The sequence below is a fragment of the Pinus tabuliformis genome, chromosome 7 (assembly GCF_031772625.1).
Source record: "Pinus tabuliformis cultivar Carrire ecotype Pingquan chromosome 7, CPIR1, whole genome shotgun sequence".
Lineage (NCBI taxonomy): Eukaryota > Viridiplantae > Streptophyta > Pinopsida > Pinales > Pinaceae > Pinus > Pinus tabuliformis.
This window is the reverse complement of record NC_142293.1, coordinates 1,636,954,628-1,636,961,731: the sequence shown is the minus strand read 5'-3', so window position 1 is coordinate 1,636,961,731 and position 7,104 is coordinate 1,636,954,628. Positions and strand designations below refer to the sequence as shown.

The 7,104-nt window shown below is 44.9% G+C and overlaps 1 non-coding gene and 1 pseudogene across 1 annotated transcript; both read left to right on the top strand.

The window, feature by feature from the left end:
* The first annotated feature begins 2,072 nt into the window (after positions 1-2,072).
* Positions 2,073-3,375, top strand: LOC149254631 (18S ribosomal RNA; annotated as a pseudogene).
* Positions 3,376-6,009: 2,634 nt separating this feature from the next.
* Positions 6,010-6,163, top strand: LOC149254630 (5.8S ribosomal RNA). Its single transcript, XR_016267573.1, has one exon. It is a non-coding gene; the product is annotated as a 5.8S ribosomal RNA (ribosomal RNA).
* The last annotated feature ends 941 nt before the right edge of the window (positions 6,164-7,104 follow it).

Here is a 7,104-nt window from a genome sequence, read left to right as displayed (position 1 = left end):
ACTGCCTAGGGAGACTTTTGAATACCTCAGACAAAAGCTGGGGGTAATTGATGTATCATCTTGTTGTTGAATCTTGTCTATTTTTAGAGATTGTTGGTTGTATACGAGTTTCATATGGGGTATACGCGTACATACGCTGGTTTACGTGGGTGCAGTCGACTTGAAGAAAAGAAAGGATGAGAAGAGTCTGATATGGGTCTGTCAGATACCATCTGGCACAAGTTTAGGGGGAGCATATAATCTTCTAATAATTCATTGTTGGCATTATCATAGAAGATCTTGGTTCAATTCTTCAGTTTTTTTGATTTTAGGAGGAGTAAGTCTAGAAGGAGAACATGGATACTGATCTGAATAATGATTGACAGATGCTGCTGGTATTTTGTCTCTATCTTTCTTTGGTCAAGGTCATGTAACAGCCTATCTTGGTTGCCCCACTATGCCTGGGATGGATAATGTAATATGCTTATTATATCATGTATCCCCACTTGGTTGGGAGTCGTATGGATGAGTCTTTTGTGATAGGGAGGTCAGGTATGATGTATAAAGTCATATTTCTTTTGTAGAACATCTTCTTGCAGATCTTGCCTATATGTTAGGGGGAGCTTGGATAGCACAGCAGAGCAGAGATTTCAGCGTGTACTCAGGGGGAGCATAACCCTTTGCCCTTGATGTCAAAGGGGGAGAAAATACTTTGAGTGACTTTGGGTTGCCATCAAGTCCAAAGGGGGAGATTGTTGGCATTATGACACAGGTTTGGCTTGATGACATCAGTGTTGTCCTTGATGGAAACTCACTCAAAGTGCAGATCACAAGTTCAGGCTCTCAAAATAGTAGAAAATGAGATACCCGTAGGTTCCTGTTCACAAAAGCTGCGGACATACGTAGGTGTGGCGAACAAAAGCTGTGGACATGTACGCAGGTTCTGCAAACAAAAAGTGCGGACATAAAGTACACGTACTTTCATGCAGAGAAAAGCGCGCACATGGGAAATCTTATGGTTGATCCATGGTATTTAGTCCGACATTTTTGATCCTATGGTTTTGGTTTGTGGTTTTGCATCTAAAGTATTGAACCCAGGTTTTGGGTCCCTAGTATTGGATCTCTATGGTTTTGGACCATGGTTTGAGTAAGGCCTAGACTATAAAAAGGAAAGGAGATCATTTGGTTGTGTAACTAATGTGTTGAATATCTTGAGATGAGCAAGATCTGAAATACTGGTGATCGGTTGGTGAGTTATAACTGGACCTGAATCAAGGAGAAACCTGAGCATTACAAGATGGATCTACTGATGGGTCAAGATCTCTTTGGCACATGATCAAATCTACAAATCTGACAATCTGGGGTATAATTGAAGTCTGATAAATTATCTACACCCGCAGGTTTGACACAGTGCAGGCGCAGATGCCCACAGGCTCGACACAGAGTAGGCGCGTATACCCACAGGCTTAACACAACACAGGCGCAGATACCCGTAGTTTTAACAGAGTGCAGGTGTAGATATCCGTAGGTTCGACACAGAGGAGGTGCAGATGCTCGCAAGTTAAAGAAGTGAATACTGCAGACGTACGCGGTTTTCTATTGGTGAAGTTGTGGACTTTTTCTTGAAATATGTTTTAGCTGCTTTTGTCTATTACTGCAGTGTTCAGGTGTCTAGTTACTGGTACTGTGTTCTGAGAAGTTATTGACTCAGTATTTGTACAAGGAAGTTGGTTGATTGCAAATCTATTTGATGTTTGATTGATATTCATGGATCCAATTTGAAAATTTATGAAACGTGGTCCTTGGAAGAAAAGAGAAGTCTTCTGTAGGTCAACACCTACGTACTAGTACCTCAGCTAGTACAAGAGCTAAGGGGGTTGTAGCTCCCTTCCAGAAGAATCTGGAGAACGAGAGAAGGTTGTAGCCTTCTACAGGTTGAAGCCCGCGTACTGGTATAATACTGCACCAGTACAGAATCATTGTAAAAAGAAGTTTCTAATTGAAAGAAGATAGAGACATATTGTAGCAAGTGGTTTTCACCCACATTGGGTTTCCACCTTATATCTTGTGTTCTTTTGTGTGACTGTCTGCTCTACTTTTCTGTTCCTGCTTACTGTTATATGATTTTGACACATAGATTAATGATCAACATCTGAAGAATAAATTAAATTACAAGTCTGGGAGGTATACACAAGTTTAATTAGTCAGATATGCAAATCTTTGTATAAATTGAAAAAGAGTTTGATAATACTGATTCACCCCCCCCTCAGTATTATTTCCAACAACTTGGTGTGCACCTAGCCTTAATTGGCTGGGTCATGGCTCTGAAACTGTTACTTTGAAAAAATTATAGTGCTCAAAGCAAGCTTATGCTTTGAATACATTAGCATGGAATAACGTGATAGGAGTCTGGTCTTATTGTGTTGGCCTTCGGGACCAGAGTAATTATTAATAGGGACTGTTGGGGGCATTCGTATTTCATTGTCAAAGTTGAAATTCTTGGATTTATGAAAGACGGACCAGTACAAAAGACTTTTCCAAGGATGTTTTCATTATTCAAGAATGAAAGTTGGGGGCTTGAAGACGATCAGATACCATCCTAGTCTCAACCATAAACGATGCCGACCAAGGATCGACAGATGTTGCTCTAAGGACTCTGCCAGTACCTTTTGAGAAATCAGAGTTTTTGGGTTCTGGGGGGGAGTATGGTCACAAGGCTGAAACTTAAAGGAATTGACGGAAGGGCACCACCAGGAGTGGAGCTTGCGGCTTAATTTGACTCAACATGGGGAAACTTACCAGGTCCAGACATAGTAAGGACTGACAGATTGAGAGCTCTTTCTTGATTCTATGGGTGGTGGTGCATGGTTGTTCTTAGTTGGTGGAGTGATTTGTCTGGTTAATTTCGATAATGAATGAGACCTCAGCCTGCTAACTAGCTATGCGGAGGTTCCCCTTCACGGCCAGCTTCTTAGGGGGACTATGGCCATTTAGGCCATCAAAGTTTGAGGCAATAATAGGTCTGTGATGCCCTTAGATGTTCTGAGCCACACGCATGCTACACTGATGCAGTAAATGAGTTTTCTTCCTGGTTCAAGAGGATCGGGAAATATTCTCAAATTACATAGTGATGGGGATAGACCATTGCAATTATTGGTCTTCAATGAGGAATTCCTAGTATGCGCGTGTCATCAAGTCGTGTTAACTACGTCCTTGCCCTTTATACACAGCACCCGTCGCTCCTACGGTTTGAATGATCCGGTGAAGTGTTCGGATTGTGTCGATGATGGTGGTTCACCGCCATTGACATTGTGAGAAGTTCATTGAACCTTATCATTTATAGGAAGGAGAAGTCGTAACAAGGTTACCGTAGGTGAACTTGCGGTAGGATCATTGAAAGCAGGGGTTTTCTTTTTTGGTTCGGGTTGGTTACCTACCTTGAGGCGACGCTTGTTTTTTTGTGTGTGCTTGCAAGCCATGCTTGTGCTTGTCCTACCCATCCTTTGTTTTTCTTTCCCCCAATTTTTTTCTGCAGGGGGTTCGGAAGCTTGTTTATTGGGAGCCCTTCCGACGATCTGTTTGGCTGGGCATTGTTGCTGCAGTTGAGGTGCTTGGGAAATACGATGGATAAATTCAGACTCATTCATAGCGGCAGTGCTCAGTATTTTGTTTGTTGGAAGGCATGGGCCAAGGGTGCAGGCTTCCATAGTTGGTTCTCTCAAAAAGGCGGTGGTGGTTGATGTGTTGCTTGGGTGAGCTTTTTTGCTGGTGGTTGGGTCGAGGGAGTGGTTGTGCGTGTGCCTGGTAGCTCAAACCTTCCATGAGGGGAAATTGTAGGGTGGGGTCAGTATGAGATGGATGAAGAGAGGTTCAACTCATTAGGCTGGCCACCCTAGTCCTCCCGACCAGTCCTCGACATGCCCTCGCAGAAGGGTTGGGTGTCTAGGTAATGAAGAACCCCTACCTCGGTCTGAGCTTCGTCGAGATCACAATTTTCCCTGCCAATGGGCATGAGGGTGGCAATCTTATCTCGTGCCTTTATCGTCGAGGGAATTCCTCATCCTCTTGTGAACCACTCCCCTTCTAAGGGAAAAAGAAGTTGCAGGTTGTGTGTTTGTTCCTTCCTTTGGATTGTGGGTTTTTTGTGGGACTTGGTCATTTCTTTGTTTCATGGTTGTGTGCTTTACATACGTCCCTCTCTTTAGTGGCCTTGCACCATCGATGTATTTGTGGCCTGCGACTTTCTCCAGCATTGAGTGTTCACCTGTGACAACTCTTGTTTGGAGTTTTATTCTTGACCCCCGTTGACTTTCTCGCTAGAAAGGTTGTTGGGTGTTTTGTACATTGAGGGGTGCAATAGTGGGGTGGGTTTGTTATTAGTAGTTTATTTGTCATTTGAAGCCTTGTGTCAGGTTGGGGGTCGTTCACCTCTCAATAACGTGCTCTAGAAACTGGTCTCATTGCGACCCTTGTCTTTTCTAGTGGTCAAGTTTAGGTTGTGATTTATTTGCCTGGAACTTTGATTGTTGTTTGTTATGTTGTAAAGCTAGAAAGGGTGTTGTGTCATAATGTATGTGGGAGGGTGTGAAGAGGTGGGATGCTTTTTGATTGGGTGCCTTGTTTGATTTCTTTTTGGTTAGTGGACATCTACTCAGCATGCTGTTGAGATTCTCCCTTTTCTTGGGATCTTTGTTTCTTTGGTGTTGTTTTCTTCCCTTCTTCCTTTTGCCCCTAGCTTTATGGAGAAGAGGTGGGATTGTTGTGGATTGGTGTTTGGGAAGGATGAAAAGAAGCGTGAGTTCCCGAGGTGGCCACCCTAGTCCTTCTCGATTTCCTTCCCCTGCAGTTCCCCCCTTTTTGCGAAGGCACAGGGTTTGGGAAGCTTATTCTATGTTTGAGCCTCCCCTTGTGAGCCAGTAGCCATGTTTGATATCTCTTACTTTCTTGTTCTTTTTTTCCCTTCTTTCTTTTGGCCCCTATATTTACAGAGAAAAGTTAGGATTGTTGTGGATTGGTGTTCAGGAAGGATGAAAAGCAGTGCAAGTTCTAGGGGTGGCCACCCTAGTCCTTCTCGATCATCGTCCCCTGTAGTTCCTTGTTTTTTGTGAAGGCACGGGATTGGGGAAGCTTGTTTTATATTTGAGCCTCCCCTTGTGAGCTGGTAGACACGTTTGATATCTCTCTTTCTTTCATGTTGTTTTCTTCCCTTCTTCCTTTTGGCCCATAGCTTTACGGAGAAAAGGTGGGATTGTTGTGGATTGGTGTTTAGGAAGGATGAGAAGTAGCGTGAGTTCCCGGGGTGGCCACCCTAGTCCTTCTCGATCGCTGTCCCTGCATTTCCCCCATTTTTGTGAAGGCACAGGGTTGGGGAAGCTTGTTCTCTATTTCAAGGCTCTACTTGTGAGCCAAAAACCACGGTTGATATCCATTTCTTTCATGTTGTTTCTTCCCTTCTCCCTTCTGGCCCCTAGCTTTACGAAGAAAAGGTGGGATTATTGTGGATTGGTGTTCGGGAAGGACGAAACACAGTGAAAGCTCTTGGGGTGGGCACCCTAGTCCTTCTTGGTCATCATCCCCTTCAATTCCGCCATTTTTGTGAAGCCACGGGGCTTGGGAGGCTTGTGCTTTGTTTGGACCTCCCCTTGTGAGCTGGTAGCCACATTTGATCTCTATATATTTCACCCTTGTTTTCTTCCCTTCTTCCTTTTGGTCCCTAGCTTTACGGAGAAAAGGGGGAATTGTTGTGGACTGGTGTCCGAGAAGGACTAAAAGCAGTGCGAGCTCCTGGGGTGGCCACCCTATTCCTTCTCGATTGTTGTTCCATGTATTTCCCCCCTTTTTGCGAGGGCATGGGGCTTGGGGAGATTTTTCTCTATTTGAGCCTCCTCCTATGAGGGGGGTAGACACCTTTGTTTCTCTTTCTTTCATGCATTTTTATTCCTTTCCTCCTTTTGGCCCTTAGCCTTAAATTTGTTGTGGGGGGTGCCCCTATTTAGTGTTGTGGCGGATTATTCGGTAATACATGGAAACGACTCTTGGCAACAGATATCTCAACTCTTGTTACGATGAAGAACGTAGTGAAATGCGATACTTAGTGTGAATTTTAGAATTCCGTGAATCATCGATTTTTTGAATGCAATTTGTGCTTGAGGCCTCGCTCAGGGGCACGTCTATCTGGGCATCACATCCCATTCAAACACACTCCCTGCAATATGTTAGGGAGCAGCGGAGCTGGTCGTCCGTGCCCAATCCAGTGTGGTTGGATGAAATACCTCAAGTGATGTTTCATGGCGTGCGTCGGTGAACGGTGATCTTGTCCCCTTGGATGGGCAGTCGGCGTTAGTTGATGCGGGCTTTGTGTGGCATCGCTTGAACTTTATTTTCTCTCTCTTGTCCTCCCATCAGGTAGGGCGGAATTAGCTCCAACTTTGCGACCTCAACTCAGGCGAGAACACCCACTGGGTTTAAGCATATAATTAAGCAGAGGAAAAGAAACATCCAAGGATTCCCCTAGTAGTGGCGAGTGAACCAGGAAGAGCCCAGCATGAAAATCAGGGAGCAGCGTCACCTGAATTGTAGTCTGTAGAAGCGTCCTCAGTGGTAGACCTGGGCCAACTCCCTTGGAAGGGGGTGATTGAGAGGGTGACAACCCCGTCGGGTTGGGACCCTGCCGCATCACGAGGTGTTGTCGGCGAGTCGGGTTATTTTGGAATGCAACCCTAATTGGGTGGTAAATTCCATCCAGGGCTAAATACGGGCAACAGATCGATAACGAACAAGTATCGCGATGGAAACATTAAAAGGAATTTGAAAAGAGAGTTAAAGAGTGCTTGAAATTGTTGGGAAGGAAGCGGATGGAGGCTATCGATGCATCTCGGTTGGATGTGGAATGACTCAGGCTGGTCCGCCACTTGACATGAGGTGCAAACCAACATGGGCTACTGCATCTTCACAAGCGCAGGTGTATTACTACTTGTTGGTTTGCCTTTGTGGTGGTGAGCCGTGTGCACCTGTGCACTCATGGTGTTGGTTGGCAGGCTTTCCATTCGACCTGTCTTGAAACATGGACCAAGGAGTCTAACATGTGTGCGAGTCGACGGGTTTAAAAACCTATGAGGCGCAAGG